This window comes from Sphaeramia orbicularis, chromosome 7, assembly GCF_902148855.1.
Source record: "Sphaeramia orbicularis chromosome 7, fSphaOr1.1, whole genome shotgun sequence".
NCBI lineage: Eukaryota > Metazoa > Chordata > Actinopteri > Kurtiformes > Apogonidae > Sphaeramia > Sphaeramia orbicularis.
In genome coordinates, this window is record NC_043963.1 from 10,042,718 (window position 1) to 10,061,755 (window position 19,038).

Genomic DNA, 19,038 nt, shown 5'->3' on the forward strand with positions numbered 1-19,038 from the left:
TTGCAAAAAAAAGGGGGGGAAAAAATCAAAATTCAAAGTTTGTAAAAACTGTGAGCACCATTTGTAGACAATGTCCCAAGAAAGCTACTTTTTTTTTTTCCTTTATTAATCCAACCTGTAGTTTCAGAGAAGAAAATTGTTGAAATCTAGGCATTGGTGACCTTAGTTTGACCCTTCATGGTCACTCAAGGTCAAAGGTCATGGACCCAAATGAAAGTCCATACATGACTTCCTATCAGTGATCAATAGCAACTATATTGATACCTGTAACCATTTACATGTTATAAACCATCAAAATATGGACCGTTATAAGTAAAGGCAAATTTATAATTTTTCAAAAATTCTTCAAAAAACACAATTCAAATTTTCTAAAAACTGTGAACCCCATTTGTAAACATTGTCCCAAGGAAGCTACTTTTTTTTTTTTTTAACTAATCCAACCTGCAGTTTCAGAGAAGAAAATTGTTGAAATCTATCCATTGGTGACCTTAGTTTGACCCTTCGTGGTCACTCAAGGCCAAAGGTCATGGACCCAAATGAAAGTCCATATATGACTTCCTGTCAGTGATCAGTAGTAACTATATTGATATCTATAACTATTTACATGTTATGGACCATTAGAAGTAAAGGCACATTAATAATAATTCAAAAATTAAAAAATCTAAATTTCTCAAAACTGTGAACAAACTTTGCCGGCATTGTCCCAAGGAAGCTACATATAAAATTTTACAAGAATCTGACCAGTAGTTTCATGACACACAAAATTGCTAACGAAGACGACGCCCCTTCACAATAGCCCGATAGGCCATGAGCTTAAAAAAAAAAAAAAACACACACACACAGGACGAACATATCCACCAGTTACAACACTTTATTCCGTCTAACTGCGTGTTACACATTCACAGACAACCGAGCAGAGCGTGTGTCTGCTGGCTGGTGACGGAGCCCCCGTCCACCTGTTCAGCCCCAGATCATCCCTCCACTAAAAATACAAAGACAGGAATCCAGACAAGGCTCAGTCGTAAACAGCAACCAAGGTATATCCACGCTGTAATGTGCTTCCATACTTCCGTTAAGCAGCCATGACTGTGCAAGTCCCAAATTATGCTATATGTATCAAATAGCACTGAAGTAGCACGAGAAAGAGTGTGTATTTCTATTATTTTGGCCACTTTTGGAGCAGTCGTTTATAGTTCTACTGCAGCTTCCAGTGCAATGTTGCAGACGTAACATGCACAAATATAAATGACTGCTCAAAAAGTGGCCAAAATAATAGAAATACACACTCTTACTGGTGCTACTTCAGTGCTATTTGATACATATAGCACTGAAGTAGCACCAGTAACAGCGTGTATTTCTACTATTTTGGCCACTTTTGCTATATGTACCAAATTGCACTGAAGTAACACCAGTAAGAATGTGTATTTCTATTATTTTGGCCACTTTTGGAGCAGTTTGTAATTCTGCAGCTACTTCCAGTGCATGCACACAAATATAAAAGACTGCTCTAAAAGTGGCCAAAATAATAGAAATACATGCTCTTACTGGTGATACTTAAGTGCTATATGTATCAAAAAGCACTGAATTACCACCGATAATAGCATGTATTTCTATTATTTTGGCCACTTTTGCTACATGTATCAAATACCACTGAAGTAGCACCAGTAAGATTGTGTATTTCTATTATTTTGGCCACTTTTTGAGCAGTTGTTTATATTTTGCAGCAGCTTACAGTGCACTGCTGCAGATATAACAAGCACACAAATATAAACAACTACTCCAAAAATGGCCAAAATAATAGACATATATGCTCTTGCTCGTGCTACTTCAGTGCTACATCTATCAAATAACACTGAGGTAATGTGTATTTCTATTATTTTGGCCACTTCTGGAGCAATCATTTGTAGTTCTGCAGCAGTTTCCAGTGCAATGTTGCAGATGTAACATGCACACAAATATAAATGACTGCTCCAAAAGTGGCCAAAATAATAGAAATACATGCTCTTGCTGGTGCTACTTCAGTGATATATGTATCAAAAAGCACTGAAGTAGCACCAGTAACGTGTATTTCTATTATTTTGGCCACTTTTGGAGCAGTCATTTGTAGTTCTGCAGCAGTTTCCAGTGCAATGTTGCAGATGTTACATGGACAAAAAATATAAATGACTGCTCCAAAAGTGGCCAAAATAATAGAAATACACACTCTTACTTGTGCTATATGTATCAGATAGCTTCGAAGTAGCACCAGTAACATGTATTTCTATTATTTTGGCCACTTTTGGAACAGCCATTTATAGTTCTGCAGCAGCTTCTAATGCAATGTTGCAGACATAACATGCACACAAATATAAATGACTGCTCCAAAAATGGCCAAAATAATAGAAATACACGCTCTTACTGGTGCTACTCAGTGCTACATGTATCAAAAAGCACTGAAGTAGCGCCAGTAAGAGTGTATTTCTATTATTTTGGCCACTTTTGGAGCAGTCATTTGTTGTTCTGCAGTCGCTTCCAGCACAATCTTGCAGATGTAACATGGACACAAATTTAAATGACTGCTCCAAAAGTGGCCAAAATAATAGAAATACACACTCTTACTTGTGCTATATGTATCAAATAGCTCCAAAGTAGCACCAGTAACATGTATTTCTATTATTTTGGCCACTTTTGGAGCAGCCATTTATAGTTCTGCAGCAGCTTCTAATGCACTGTTGCAGACATAACATGCACCCACATACACAAAATCAAAGTAATTGAGCTTTCCCTATGCATAAAATGCTGAATATGACTAATTCACCCACTCCCCACCCCCACCCCACCCACTCCCGACCATGCCAGTCCACTTGGCAACAGCTCAATAAATTCTGCAGAGCACCCAGCGCTGCCTGGCCTGTAAGAGTATTCCCCTGCTCAAAGGGTAAAGGGGAGCCAACATTAGGACTGGTGGCTTGTAAAGTGAGCTGGGAAGTTTAATTGATCTAAAAGAATTTAATGTGGCGTAGTGAATTGTGGCAGACAGCGTGGATTTATATCACAACGCTGCAGAAACGAACATAATATTGCCGGGGTTTTACAGCAGAGGGGGGATTTTTTTTAATTGTGGCCACAAAAATGATTTACTTTGTGCTGACTTAAACTGCAGTTCCCCAACAGCCCTGATAGCCCATTTTAATTTCCATTCTTGCTTAAGCAGTCGATAAAAAATGGCAGTAGAGAGTAGTTTATTCTAGGTCTGAATGGTTTTTTTTGTTGTTTTTTTTTGAGAAATCTAAATTCACTATTAATCAAAGCCATCCCACTTGTAAAAGACATATTTGGACGTGACCCATTTCACACATCACAAAGCAATATTCACGCATGAGCTGTATCATTTTAGACTAAGCTCTCGTTCTCTCAAGTGTTAAGTCCATCCTGCACGGACCTCAACGAAAACACCAAGAACGCTGCAATGTGTTAGAGATTTTACATGTAAAACCAAGATTACCACAGAGCCACGGGGAAAAAAGGATTCAACGCAATCCCCACAGGATGTGTCGCGGCCAAGTCAAACAACAGCGCTGATATTTACCAATATGTCCACCCTCTGGGCCACACAGATACAGAGACGGAGCCCGAAAGGGATGAGCGGATGTGATTGGGTTTCTCTCTGACTTCAGATATACAGTATGTGATTTAATGCGTGTCAGTTGGTAGATGTTGTAATCTTTAACCCATAAAGATCCAGCGCTACTTTTGTGGCAGTTCCCAAATCACTATTTTTTCTCCATTTTTAACTTTTCTTAAGCGATTTATCCCCATTTCTTCTAATATTATGCTCAGTATTTTGTAGGGGTAAGAATCTGTCGAAACGATAAAAAAAATCACAACACTAGGATCACAATACGATATATCGCGATATATCATGATACTGTTAAAAAGGCACTTTTTGTTTGTTTCTTTTATTTTAAAATTATTTCCTTCAAGAATTGAATTACACCGGAAATATGCACAAATACTAAAGCCATTTTTATTTGATCACAACAGGATCTAATGCTATATCACAAAATGTTCCTGTGCTCAAACTTAAATGATGTTTTACAGACATTACAGTTTAAGATCCTGTTCAAATGTTCATATTCTATTAGTTCAGAACTAACATCACAACATTATTTTTGTGCAATCCCAATAAAGGAACTAGCATTATTTTTTAAAAAAAGAGTGTTAAATAATAATAAATAAAATATGAAAAAAGAAAAACAAAAATTAACTTCCACAATATCTGCATTTGAATAAATACCTAAAAAAAAAATCGATACAGTACTTTTTAATATCGATACAGTATTATGAAATGAAATATCACGATATATTGCAGAATCGGTATTTTTTTACACCTCTAGAATTTTACTTTTTTTTTTTTTTTTTTTTTTTAAATTGTATCTTTATTTGGAATGAACAGGTAAATTCATCAGCAGATCAACATTGGTAAAAAAAAGACAAATGTCATTCCAGTTTTTTTTTTGAGTTCAGGAGATGCACTTCACCAGCCCATAAGACAAACGAGTCCCAAAAATAAAAAGCCTCGAATCGTGGAATAAAGTTTGTTCATCCTCGTAGTGACCATTCTCCTTCAATATCTTAAATTTAACAACGATTGCACTCAGGTAACAACAATGCATGTACATTATCCTCCAAAGGACGATCTAGTTTGCCCAGAATAAACATAGTCAGATGGGGCTCATATACTCACTTAAACAACACTGATACAACTCAATTAAAAACTTAACAACATATACGGAACTGTATATAGAAATCAAGGGGGTATTTTGCATTCTTAAGTGAGAATTATATATTTTCCTGTATTTAATTTACTGATTATAAACATGTTCATAAAAGCTGAAATTAAAGTTGAGGGTTATTAGATTAATAAAACAGAGAAAATGGAAGAGAAAGGGACTTTTAAAGTAAAATATATCATTAACTAAAAATAAAAACAAAAACATAAATCATACTCCATGGCATTTACTGGTAAATCAATGTTGTAGAAGATGACGGCGTTTCCATGGTAACTACGGAGCCTCTGAACGTCCAAATGGGTCATATCTGATGACCATGAAAAGATGACAAACTGTATTTTACACCAATTGTCTACAAGAATTGATAGGATTAGTGGATCAACAGGTAATAAACTTTTTATATCAGTACATGATTTTGGTCACCAGTGGATGTTTGGGTCTTTATGGGTTAAACCAGGGGTGGGACACCTGTGGGCCACATTTAGCTCTTGTGTCTTTTTCAAGTGGCTCCATGCAGTTTTGTCCAAAAACATATGGAAATGAATAACACTTTATCAACAAATTTTCTTTTTTTTTTTTTTTTTTTTTTTTACACATTTTGCTATTATTGTCACAACCAGTCAAATCATAACAACAAAAGCCAAAGACAGAAAACTAAATGAAAACTTGTAACTAACGCTGCCTTCACGTGCTATGGAAATTATGGTAAATACTAGTTGCGAACTCAACTGACGATTTCGGAGAAGATGATTCTTAAAATGTTGTTTGCCGACAGACGGACGACAACTGATACCATTAGTCCATCAGACCCTTCGGGCCATTGGACTAAACACCAAAAAAACAAATAAAACTTCCATTTAAGTATGTTCAACGATTAATTTTACTAAACGTTACGCAATCCAACATGGCCGCCGCCCTGTGACATCACAATACGCTAATTAGATGAGTACATTTATTGCTGTCATGCGAATTATCACACGGTAAAGTTCTTGCTCGTGCCAACACTTATTAACTGCTCTGCTAAACATCATTGCCACTTGTCATGTACATGTTTCTACTGTCCTTCAGTCACACCTGTCGCTCACTGATGAAGTCATCTAACTGTGACATAGTAGCCCACACATATAACACCACATCACTCCACAACTCCCATCATAAACTTTGGGTCATACCCAATGTTTTTCTCATTTACAGTATGACTTTATCTCTAACCACTTCCAAGGTACAAATGTTGGAAATCTTGATATCAAAATTAAATATAAAAAATAAAACTCACCTAAAGGGTTAATCTATATGTACAAAATAATAAATAATAACAGATTAGTTTTATATAGCGCTTTTCTATTAACACATATTCAAAGCATGTTCATTGGATCCATTATTCATTCATTAAAATTCAATAAATCCTCTGTTGGATGTGTGAATGTGTGATTTGACAGAATGGGAGAGGGGCGGAGTGTGTGTCTTTTTTTTGACTGTTTTTGCTGCTTTTTCCTATATGTATATATATATATTTTTTGCATTGTATGTTTCCTTTTTTTTCCTCAAGAAGTACCAATTTTAAAAGCGCATCGGAATTTTGTTGCGTATACTCTGTGTATACAAAGACAATAAAAGGAATATTGTGTCATAGGCTCTACTTCATATACAGGGTGGGGAAGCAAAATTTACAATATTTTGAGGCAGGGATTGAAAGACAGTGTATGACCAATTAGTTTATTGAAAGTCATGAGAATTTATTTGCCACAAGAAAATTTACATAATAGAAAATGTTTGTATTCTATGTGTCCTCCTTCTTTCTCAATAACTGCCTTCACACGCTTCCTGAAACTTGTGCAAGTGTTCCTCAAATATTGGGGTGACAACTTCTCCCATTCTTCTTTAATAGTATCTTCCAGACTTTCTCGTAATAGTTTTGCTCATAGTCATTCTCTTCTTTCCATTATAAACAGTCTTTATGGACACTCCAACTATTTTTGAAATCTCCTTTGGTGTGACGAGTGCATTCAGCAAATCACACACTCTTTGACGTTTGTTTTCCTGATTACTCATATGGGCAAAAGTTTCTGAAAAGGTATGGATAATAGTGTTAGGTATGATTATGACATCAATATATGTTTGGTTTCAAAACAATTGACGTAGTGCCTGCTGAGAAAAAAACAACTAAATGTTCATTGTAAATTTTGCTTCCCCACCCTGTACAGTCAGTGCTAATATGTGCATTTGTTTAACCTGTCAAGCTACGAACTGTGGTGATTATTAGAATAAATTCCCAAATTACTGGTAAAATCTTCGTCTCCTTTCTTTGACTTTTTCCAGATCACCGTCTAAAGCCAAAACATCACGAGCCAGAAGGAGCGTGTAAATAAACACAATCTGTACCTTGACTAATGCACAATGAAGATTTAGTTTTTGTCAAACTATCTGGGAAAATCCAGAACCACATCCCGGTGAAACGTATTTACATTACAGTAGGGTGCACCGGATGAGGAAGATTGAGTCAGGGAAAATGTATGATGTATCATAAAATATGTGATTCTTCTCTGAGGAGAAATGTTCCACTGTGACTTCCCGTTGGAATGGTTTTCAGACAGACACAAGCTCATGGGAGGAAACCAGGCTCTCATTAAACCTACCAGGCCTGGCTCAGACCACACCTAGACCTGGCCATCCATCAGACCGGCTGGACAGGATTTACAGTGTGACCCGATCGGTCATCATTTATTACTTTTACTGGTCCTAAGTGGAGGCAATCACTGGCTGTTGTTTGTGTAAGAGGAGACCTCCACCTGCGAGGGTCTCCCATTAACACAAACCTAACTTGGGGGGAGATATGTCATCTGTCGGTGTTCGTCTAGACTGCCCCAACTGTTTGCCCTGACAGATTTTTTTTAGAGGTTTTGGCTTGAAAATGAGCTGCTCTGCACCTTTAATGAAAAAACATGACATCTGATGTGGATTTCAGATACAGGACACTTAACCCTTTATCGGGCAAGTGACTATTTTTGGCAATTTGGTACAAGACAGTGACGGCAACAGTTACAGTGAGGCAACAATCTCAGGTCCAATGTGGACTCCAGGGTCTGTAAGGTCCACCTCTGCATGAACAGTGAGTGGACCTGCTTTGTTTGGTACCATGAAGTAATGGTACTAATGTAAGGAATGATGTTCAAAGGGATCATGTGGATGTGGACAGGGGTCTGGATCAGCAAGCATGTTGGTCTATTGTTCGAAAATACATGTTCATTTCACCTTATGTGTGTTTTTCTTGTATTTTTTTAATATTTACTTCATGGAATTTTTTATTTTTATTTTTACGGTTAAGGAACCAAATATGGTAACTTCTTCGACCTTGATTTTCTACATAATGTTATAAAAATCATGTTCTAATGTTTTATAATACATGCTCCTTTCACCTTACATGTGGTTTTCTTGTATTTTTTGTATTTACTTCTTAGATTTTTTTCTTTTCTTTTAATGTAAATTCCAACATAGGAAGCGTCAATACCAGATCAGATCTATAAGGCCCCTGTGGTCTGAATTACAATGTGTGTGTGCTTTTTGCTGGATATCTGCAAACCCATTAGTGGAAGAAAACAGCATTTTATGCCATATTGAGTGTGTAGTATGGAAGTACCTCTTTTGATTTTATATGCAGAAATAATTATTGTTCATAAATATTTGGTTGGAATTCTACCAGCATTTAAAAACAGATACACAAATAGAAACACAAATGCTCCTGTAGTTAAAAAAAAACAAAAAAGTTATACAAATTATTTCTATCAAGGCAACCACAGGCACAACAAAGGGACATGCATCCCTCAAGGCTAATGAATACTGTTAAAACTATCAAGATGTGTAGTTCATAGAGATGCATAGCCTCATAGCATAATTGTAATATTTCTGGCCAAATTGTCATACCTGCATCAAATGAATTATGAGCGTTAGGAGAGTAAAGTTATGTAGATATCACAATTTGGCCAAAAATATGACTTATACCAGTGTTTCTTAAGGGGGGCAGTACCACCCTTCAAAGGGGCGTTGGGGCACCGTCAAGGGGGCGTTTGGCACGAGAAAGCTGAGAGGGAGGTGCTGAAACTGAAATGGGGGGCGTTAGGCACAATAAGGTACGTCGCAGCACTTATTGAGCCCCCACCCCGCGTCTTCGGTGGTAATGTCCATTGCATCCCCCCAACCCAGACCGCGAGGGGGGCGCTAATTATGCTATGTATATAAGCTCCCTCAGGCCCACTAACCCCCCCCACGACGGTCTTCGGTGGTAATGTCCATTGCGTCCCCCCACCTTAGACCGCGAGGGGGGCGCTACTTATGCTACGTATATAAGCTCCCTCAGACCCACTACTTCTCCCGGTCTTTGGTGGTAACATCCGTTGTGTCCCCCTACCCCCGGTTGCAAGGGGGGCGCTACTTATGCTACATGTATAAGCTCCCTAAGCCCCTCCCTCCCCCGCTCAACAACTTGTTTAGGAGGGGGGATGGATGTGACCAGGAGGATAATAATGAGGTTAAGGGGCGTGTGTTCAAAAAAGGTCGAGAACCACTGACTTAGACGATTATGCTATGAGGCTAACGTAATGTATCTCTATAAATTACACATCTTGCTAGCGCTAACATGAGCTTTGATGGATGCATGTCCCTTTGTTGTGTCTGTGGTTGCCTTAGTAACCTGTTATTTGGATACAGACGTCCACACATCTGCATAGCTTCATACGAAACCAAGAAAATAAAATCTAATTAAAACCAAAGCTGTGCATATAAAACATCTCACTATATAATTCCTGAAAATCAGTGCTGTCTCTGGAACGGCTCCTCAATGCAGACGTTTTGGAACCCAATCCAAGACAAAGATGTGTAACTCAATCAGCGTATCTGCATCTTTAAACAACAGCAAACGCCGAACAATAGGCAGAAACCGCCGAGCAGAAATCAACCGCGCATGCAAGATACTCGCTCTTAACTAAATCTTTCTGTTCTCATATCTTCTCAATCTCGCCAAGATCTGAAGGAGACGTTGAAGTGGAAGGCGGCGACTGGATAAACCCAACTACTGGAGTCAATAACACTGTTTCCTTGAAGCCACTGTCTCCTCGGGGGGTGAAGGTAGCCGGTGGCTTTGAAGTGCCGCTGATACTGGCTCCTGTTCAAGCTCCTGACACGTTCTTGGATGCTCCATTGAACCTGATCAGTCACTGGGTAAATAAATGTACAACCAAGGCGAGGGACAAACAGGGTCAAATAAAGACACCCACGAGGGAGGCGACCGAAAAACAATATGAGTCTTACACGCACTGTGCAAAAGTTTACAAAAGGTCGTGACCTTCTGGAAACTCGGCTCATGTTTGGGTCACGGTGCTAATGACGCTAATAGAGAAAGGAAGCAGAGAAAACAGGCAAAGTGGGACTGGGTGCCAGGGCATCTGACGAAAACATGTTTGGCAACACGTCCGTACTCTGGATGCTCATCAATTAGCTGAATTTGACCGAAAGCCACATGCGAAGCACTCGAGCGTGCGCACCCGGTGACATCCTCGGCTCTATAACGCCGGGTAATTCTACATAATGGGCCTCGAGGGCATGTGAGAGGGGCTGTGGGGGGGTTAACAAGTGGGCAAGAGAAAAAGAGTAACCGAAAAGAGAATAATCTACAGACGGTCCACCTGAGGCTCACCTTCACTTCCCTCTGTAATCACTACCACATGCTGAGGAGAAGCACATGGGAAGCCCCTCCAAAAATACACATTCTTTCGTATTCACCTCACTTCCTAGGGTCCGACTACGTCTCAATTTCTGGCAAACATTTTTATATTAACGACTATAATTATCATATTCCATAGTTGAGTCGTATTTTTAGTGTTTGTCATCTTTTTGCAACACCATCTGTGATGTTTTAGCCCTCTGTTCTGGATCTAGAGAAGCCCTAAACACAGTAAATTCATATTTTCATGTGCAAAAAATCTGTGCACCATGAAGCTAACATCGTAACTCTGCACCTGTATTAACCAAAAATGACAACATTCATATTTACTGGTGAAAATGTCATCTTTTTGCTTCATCATCTGTGTTGTTTTAGGCGTGTGTTTTGAGTTTTAAAAAACAAAAAACAAAACTGAAATATGACAAATTCTTTTTTTTTATACAAAGAACCTGTGTAACATGAAGCTAACATCTTATCTGAGCAGCTGCATTAACCAAAAACAGCAACTCTCATTTTTAGAGGTAAAATTCAAAACACTGTACAACTCAATACTGAATGTTTAATTTGTATAAGTCCAATAAAGATCTTGTCTTTCACTTTCACCTGCTTCCTAGGGTTTGACTACGTCTCAGTTTCTGGCAAACATTTTTATAATAACGTCTATAATATCATATTCCATCGTTGAGTCTTATTTTTGGTGTTTGTCATCTTTTTGCATCACCATCTGTGTTGTTTTAGCCCTCTGGTCTGGGTCTAGAGAAGCCATAAACAGTAAATTCATATTTTTACATGCAAAAATCTGTGCAAAATTAAGCTAATATCTTATCTGAGCAGCTGTATTAACCAAAAATGACAACACTGATATTTACAGGTGAAAATGTCATCTTTTGGCATCATCATCTGTACCATTTTAGGCTTCTGTTCTGGGTTAGAAAAGTCCTAAACATAGTAAATTCTTATTTTTACATGCAAAATTCTGCACAGCGTGAAGCTAACATTTCAACTCTGCCCCTGTTTTAACCAAAAATGACAACAGTCATATTTAGAGGTAAAACATCCTCTTTTTGCATCATCATCTGTCATGTTTTAGGCCTCTATTCTAGGTCTAAAAAAGCCCTAAATATAACAAACTCTTAATTTTTTGTGCAACGAACATGTACAACATGAAGCTAACATCTTATCTGTGCAGCTGCTTTAACCAAAAATGACAACACTTGTACTTAAAAGATAAAAATATCATCATTTTGGTATTTTCTTTCAAAATAAGCACAAGTGAATACTGAATGTTTAATATGTAAACGTCCAATAAAGATATTGAGTTTTTTTGTTTTTTTTTAAACAGAGTCAGATTTTGGCATCATCAGCTGTGCTGTTCAGTTTTATTTGTAGTGACCAATATCACAACAAGGTTGCCTCACAGGGCGTCACAGAATTTGTTGAATATGAAAATAAGCAAACAGTCAAATAATTAGTTTGGTAAACTGTCAATGAAGCGAATGGATTAATGTCCCGGGCATCCCCCCTCCTTAGACCCTCCTTCTTGGCAAGAAAAAACTCCAAAAAACCCAGGGGGAAAAGAGCTGTTCTGAGTTAGAAAAGCCCGAAATATAACAACTTGTTATTTCTAAGTGAAAAAATCTGTGCAGCATGAAGCTAACGTCTTAACTCTGCACCTTAGAGGTAAAAGCATCATCTTTGATGTTTTAGCCTTCTGTTCTGCATCTAAAGAAGCCCTAAATATATTACAAATTCTTAATTTTTGTGCAAAAAATCTTAACAGCATGAAGCTAACATCTTAACTCTGCACCTGTATTAACCAAAAATGACAACACTCATATTTAGAGGTAAAAACATCCTCTTGTTGCATCACCATCTGTGCTGTTTTAGGCTTGTGTTCAGGGTTAGAAAAGCCCTAAATATGACATATTAGTATTTTTTTGTGCAAAGAACCTGTGCAGCATGAAGCTAACATCTGAAAGCTGCACCTGTATTAAATGAAAATGACAACGCTCATATTTAGAGATAAAAACATCATCTTTTTTGCAGTGCCATCTGTGATATTTTAGACTTCTGTTCTGCATCTAAAGAAGCCCTAAATATAACAAATTCTTAATTTTTTGTGCAAAAAATCTGCACAGCATGAAGCTAACATCTCAACTCTGCACCTGTATTAACCAAAAATGACAACACCTATATTTAGAAGTAAAAACATCCACTTTTTGCATCACCATCTGGGCTGTTTTAGGCTTCTGTTCAGTGTTAAGAACCTCTAAATATAACAAATTGTTATTTTTAAGTGCAAAAATCTGTGCAGCATGAAGCTAACATCTTAACTCTGCAACTTAAAGGTAAAAACATCATCTTTTTTGCACTGCCACCTGTGATGTTTTAGCCTTATATTCTTTAAAGAAGCCCTAAATATAACAAATTCTTAATTTTTGTGCAAAAATTCTGCACAGCATGAAGCTAACATCTCAACTCTGCACCTGTATTAACCAAAAATGACAACACTTGTATGTAGAGGTAAAAACATCCTCTTGTTGCATCACCATCTGTGCTGTTTTAGGCTTGTGTTCAGGGTTAGAAAAGCCCTAAATATGACAAATTAGTATTTTTTTGTGCAAAGAACCTGTGCAGAGTGAAGCTAAAATCTTAACTCTGCACTTTTTGCATTAACTGAAAATGACAACGCTCATATTTAAGGTAAAAATGCCATCTTTTTTGCATCACCATCTGTGATGTTCTAGGCTTCTGTTCTTGGTTTAAAGAAGCCCTAAATAAAACAAATTCTTAATTTTTGAGCAAAAAATCTGCACAGCATGAAGCTAACATCTTAACTCTGCACCTGTATTAACCAAAAATGACAACAGAGGTAAAAACATCCTCTTTTTGCATCACCATCTGTGCTATTTTAGGCTTCTGTTCAGAGCTGAGAACCTCTAAATATAACAAACTCTTATTTTTACATGTAAGGAATCTGTGATGAATGGAGCTAATATGTTATCTCTGCAGCTGCAATAACCAAAAATGACAAACGCGAACATTTAGAGGTAAAAAGTGGTAAAATGGTCTTGTAATTTACTGTGCAGCTGGCAGGTTCAAACCACCGAAGGGCAGAAAGTGCATCCTGGCCCAGGTATAAAACCACTCGTACAACCTGGAGCGTCCCAGCTGAAGGTGTGGGAACCCAAAGCCACAACCTGGCATTACATGGCCAACAAATAAGTGGCATGCCCCACCTCAGCTCTCATCTAATTACAGGTATGGTTTACCAGCTACAGCTTATTAGTGTTTCCTTAGCAAACTATAAAAACTAATGACACCATTTTGTAGTTGCCTTCGTTTCTTGCGCCTCCCTTTCTTTCCATGTTCTTGGAGAGCGCCGATTATTTTTAGCCCTGACTGGTGAGAGTTACCGACAGCCAAAGTGAACGTCTGTTTTCTCCCTGGGTCAGCGTTTAACGTCCTGCAGGTTTCTTTTTTTTTTTTTCCTGCTTTTTGGTTGGAGTGTTAAGACACCACAGCTGCTTTGACTAAAACCTAAATTAATACTTCTGTCTACTTCTCTCACATTTTACACAAATAATCGGCTCTACATCTTGATACTGACCTGGAGGTAAACTGAGAATTAATGGCATATTATATTGTCATGAATTCACCATAGAAACCGGTGCAAATGCAGGAAAGTCCTCCATCCTGGTCCTGTTCAATAGTTCCCATTACAGTCATGTTCTGCAGGTAGGACTTCTAATAGACTTGCTCCCCCTAGTGTCTGGGGTTAGAAATTCAGGCAGATTGATCTAAATCTGACTTTATATGTGCGTCTTGCATTTCTACATAAAATATAATAACACTATTTTACCCTGAAAGACCTAAAACTATTTTTGCGGAGAGTTTATAATGAATCTTAGCTTTTTCCTATGTGATTTAACTTAATTTTAATGAAGACATTTTTGTAATACCAGCTGATTTCATGTATAGAACGTGTTTGAACCACAAGAATGTCATAAATTCAGCAGATTGTCACAAAAAAAACTTTAATTAGTAGGCTTTACTTTAATTAGTAGGTTTCTGCCATCCATATATTCTAAATTATCCTTTGCATTTTGCATTTTTTTTAGTCATAATCAGGTATTGTCCTATATTTAATTCACTGAACATGTAGATCTGTGTTTTTCAACCTTGGGGTCGCCTGAAATTTCTAGTAATTGATAAAAAAAAATTTACGAATAAAAATATTTTTAAATGATTCAATACGTATTTCTTTGTAATTAAAACACCACACACTTTTCCTCATAGAAATCAAGTTCAAATAAAATGCAGGATATAATATTTAAGAGGGAATATCCTGATTTACCTGATCATGTGACCATGTACATTACTACGCTTCAACCTGCCCGGACACAGTCACAGTCAGAAAACCGGATTCTCACATCTCACAGGTTTTATGTTTTCAACAGTAACCACTTAGCTGGCTTATCCCACTGTCGTGTCTTATATCTGTCTTGTCTTGTCTCGTCCTGTCCCTGCACACTGTCATCTGTGCGAGTCCTCCTTTTATGTATATGTATATATAACGTGAATATGAAATTGGAGATTGTTGCTTAAACACGAGCTGTAATTAAAAATAAAATTGTCCTCCGAAGAGGGGTGGAGGCGTGTTCAAGAAAAAAAAAAGAAGAAAACCAGACCGAACAGAGTATATGGATGTATATAATACATTATATACCCTAAATGTCATCTAAAATTAACTTTTATTTGCAACATAGTATAGCAAACTATTACCAGATCAAAAATTAATTTTAGCAAAAAGAAAAGTCTCTGTTTTGAATGTCTGGGGTCGCCAGAAATTTGTGATGTTAAAATGGAGTCACGAGCCAAAAAAGGTGGGAAAGTTCACAAAAGCTCAGAGTAAATGCAAAGGTTATTATATCAAAACAAAGAAACCTGAGGGAAAAGTGACTTTTACAGTCAAATACACCACAGTACTGTGCAGAAGTCTAAGGCCACACTTAACTATATTGTTTTTACATGGCTGAAATATCTATTTCTCAGTCTTTTTACTAAAATATGATGAGGACACAGAGAGAAATATTGTGCAAAGCATTAAAACTCAGTAAATATAAACTACGTGGAGGTAAAAGTCAGGTTTTAGTGTCATTTTTGTCCATTTGATAAAAAGTAGCTTAAATAATAAGAAACATTGGACAAATGTTGAATGAAACCTGTTGTAAAACAGTAAAAAATTGGATCAGGAGAGTAGAGTAAGTAAAAAGGATCTCACTAAATACTGGATACTTCAATCTGTGTTGTTTTTTTTTTTTTTTGAAATTCTTGTTTTTAACTGTCTTATATTTCAGTTGTAACTTGTTACTGGGATTGAGGCACACATGTACATTCTAATACATCATTATACTCTTGCTAAAACAACAAACCAACTTATGGCCTCAAACTACAGCACGGTACTGTAAGTCATTAACTGAATGTAAATACAAGCGCCTACAACTACTGTCATTTGTCAAACTCCATGGGTTTTACTGGTGAATCTGTGTTGTTGAAGATGACAGTGTTTCCATGGTAACTACAGAGCCTCTGAACGTCCAAACGGGTCATATCTGATGACCATGAAAAGATGAAAAACTGCATTTTACACCAATTATTTACATGTATTGATAGGATTAGATAAGTAGATGTTTTAGGTCACCAAATACTGTTTAGGTCTTTGAGGTAAAAATGACTTTGCAGTGACTATTAAAATCGAATACACATGGCACAACATTGAGAAACGTACATCAAAATGAAGAAAACTGAAGAAAAGGCTACTGTTTCTGTAAAATTTATCTTCAGCTGAACATGTAAACAAGTGTCTCCATCCACTGTCACTGATTCAACTCCATGGGTTTTTACTGGTGAAACAATGTTGTAGAAGATGACAGTGTTTCCATGGTAACTATGGAGCCTCTGAACGTCCAAATGGGTCATATCTGATGACCATGAAAAGACGACAAACTGTATTTTACACCAATTATTTACATGTATTGATAGAATTAGTGGACCAACAGGTATTAAACAGTTTAGATCAGTAGATAGTTTTGGTCGCTGGAGGATGTTAAGGTTTTCGAGGGTTAAATCAACAACAATGCTACTAAATTTACAGTTGGTGCAGGTGCTTTTGTACAGCACAATATCAAGACAGTAACGCTCTTTTTCCACTAAAAAAACCCCAAAAAATACAAAAGAAAAAAACTATACGGAAGGAGGATGTGATTTTACTTCGATAGATTCTGCAAAAGCCACTAAACCACTTTTCTATATAAGAATAGGACTTCACTTCCAGGTCAAATACATATAAATCATTAGAGAAATCAACTTTTTCAGCAAAATCTATCATTAATTGAACATAAACCCAGTGTCTCCATCCACTGTCATTGATCTAACTCCATGGGCTTATTAGGTTTTCTTCAGTTTTCTTCAGTTTGTGGCTTATTTTGTTCATGTTATGCATTTTTTTCTTTTTTTTCTAACTTAATTTTGGTAAATTTTGCCTATTTTTTCCTAAGGTTTTGTAAATATTTTATTCTTTTTTTAATTTCATATATATACAAATAATCATTTCCATCCACTGTCATTGATCCAACTCCATGGGTTTTGCTGGTGAATCAATGTTGTAGAAGATGCCGGTGTTTCCATGGTAACTACGGAGCCTCTGAATGTCCAAATGGTTCATATCTGATGATTTCATGGAAAGACCCGAATACGTTTAACCCATAAAGACCCAGTGCAACTTTTAAATGTGCTTCTATATTAAACCTTTCTTCAGTGATTTATCACCTTTTATTATTACATTATTCTCTTTAGTTTGAGTTTTTTTAGTGTAAATTATGTATTTTCCTATATTTAATTCACTGATCATGTACATGTTCATAAAAGCTCTAATTAAAGTTAAGGTTTATTTTATTAGAAACGCAGAAAACTGAAGAACTAGTGACTTTTTCAGCAAAAACATCAACAACTGAATGTAAAATCAAGTGTCTCCATCCACTGTCATTGATCCAACTCCATGGGTTTTGCTGGTGAATCAATGTTGTAGAAGATGACGGTGTTTCCACGGTAACTACAGAGCCTCTGAACGTCCAAATGGGTCATATCTGATGACCGTGAAAAGACGACAAACTGTATTTTACACCAGTTATGTACATGTATTGATAGGATTAGTGGATCAACAGGTATTAAACAGTTTAGATCAGTATGTTTGGGTCTTCATGGGTTAAACTCCTCGTGACCTTTAGTCTTATTTTCCACATCATCTCGTGTCCGTTTCTACCCAAGCAGAACTGAACTTTAACAAACATGCCCTCAAACTGTTGGGCAGCAGTGTCTGGGAGGTGTGTGAAGGAAGGTCAGATCACTTGAGCTGCCCCGAGGACAACACTAAAGTCACTCAAGCTTATTTTAGTGTCTGGACGCCGTAATACTCACACACCAGTCAAGTATGACCTGAATAAGAGAGTCTGCTTTGGGATCACTCAGGCCACGTCCTTCAAGTTCTGTTTGGTCACAATATGTCGTTATTTCACTACTTTTGGAGGAGCGAGAGATGCAGAGTGAACATTTAGACTTAAATTCTGCATAATTTTACCTTAAATTTAGCCTGAAACTCCTGAAGGTTCAAGATTCAAGAAGTTTATTGTCATATACACAACAGTACTCAGCAATCAAAGTCTGACTTTGCGACTTCCCTTCACGCGAGTAATGTAAACAGTTAAATTGAAATAAAGGACATAAACTGTACAATTACACTCAAATTGCGCGAATGCAACTTGTGCATAAAAATGTAGCTACCTACTGGAAAAACGACAACTTTGTCAAAACTCTCATTTTTCGAGTAAAAGTTTTTGCGCTGGCAAGAGGTGGGTTTTCAGGCATAGTGCAAATAGTATATCATGCAAAACTGCAATGGAAAAACCTTTTTCCGCAACTAGAATCACATAATTAACCCTTTCATGCATTAATTATGAGAACCTAAGTTAAGATTTTTTTCTTGAGTGTTTTTATTCCTCCATAGGCATGAAAAAAACAATGTGATCAAGTTGTTGTTTTTTTTCATGGAGTTACAAAAATGTCCATGCATTTAATTTTTGAAATAAAGATACATGTTTAAAACCCAATATCAGAAAGTGATATGAAAACAATGAAATAAAAAAAAATCCGATGTTTTCTCACATTTTAACATATTCTAATGCTAGTTATTACTCTTTTCATGGAGATAATATGCAAAAAAAACAAAAAAAAAACTTTTTTTTCTAAAAGATTAACAATTGATTTCCACTCAAATATGTTAGTGCAGATCAGGTTTATCTGGAACAGTACAGTTGCAGTAATGGTCTGAATGTCAGTGTATTATTATGGGATGGTGCATAAGTGTCCACTGTGTTGGCTGATATGGAACTAAAACAACAAAACCCATGAATATACAAGAGAACAGCTGGAGAAGAACTGTCTACTATAGTGACCACTGTGCATGAAAGGGTTAAAAAAAAAAAAAGTGTT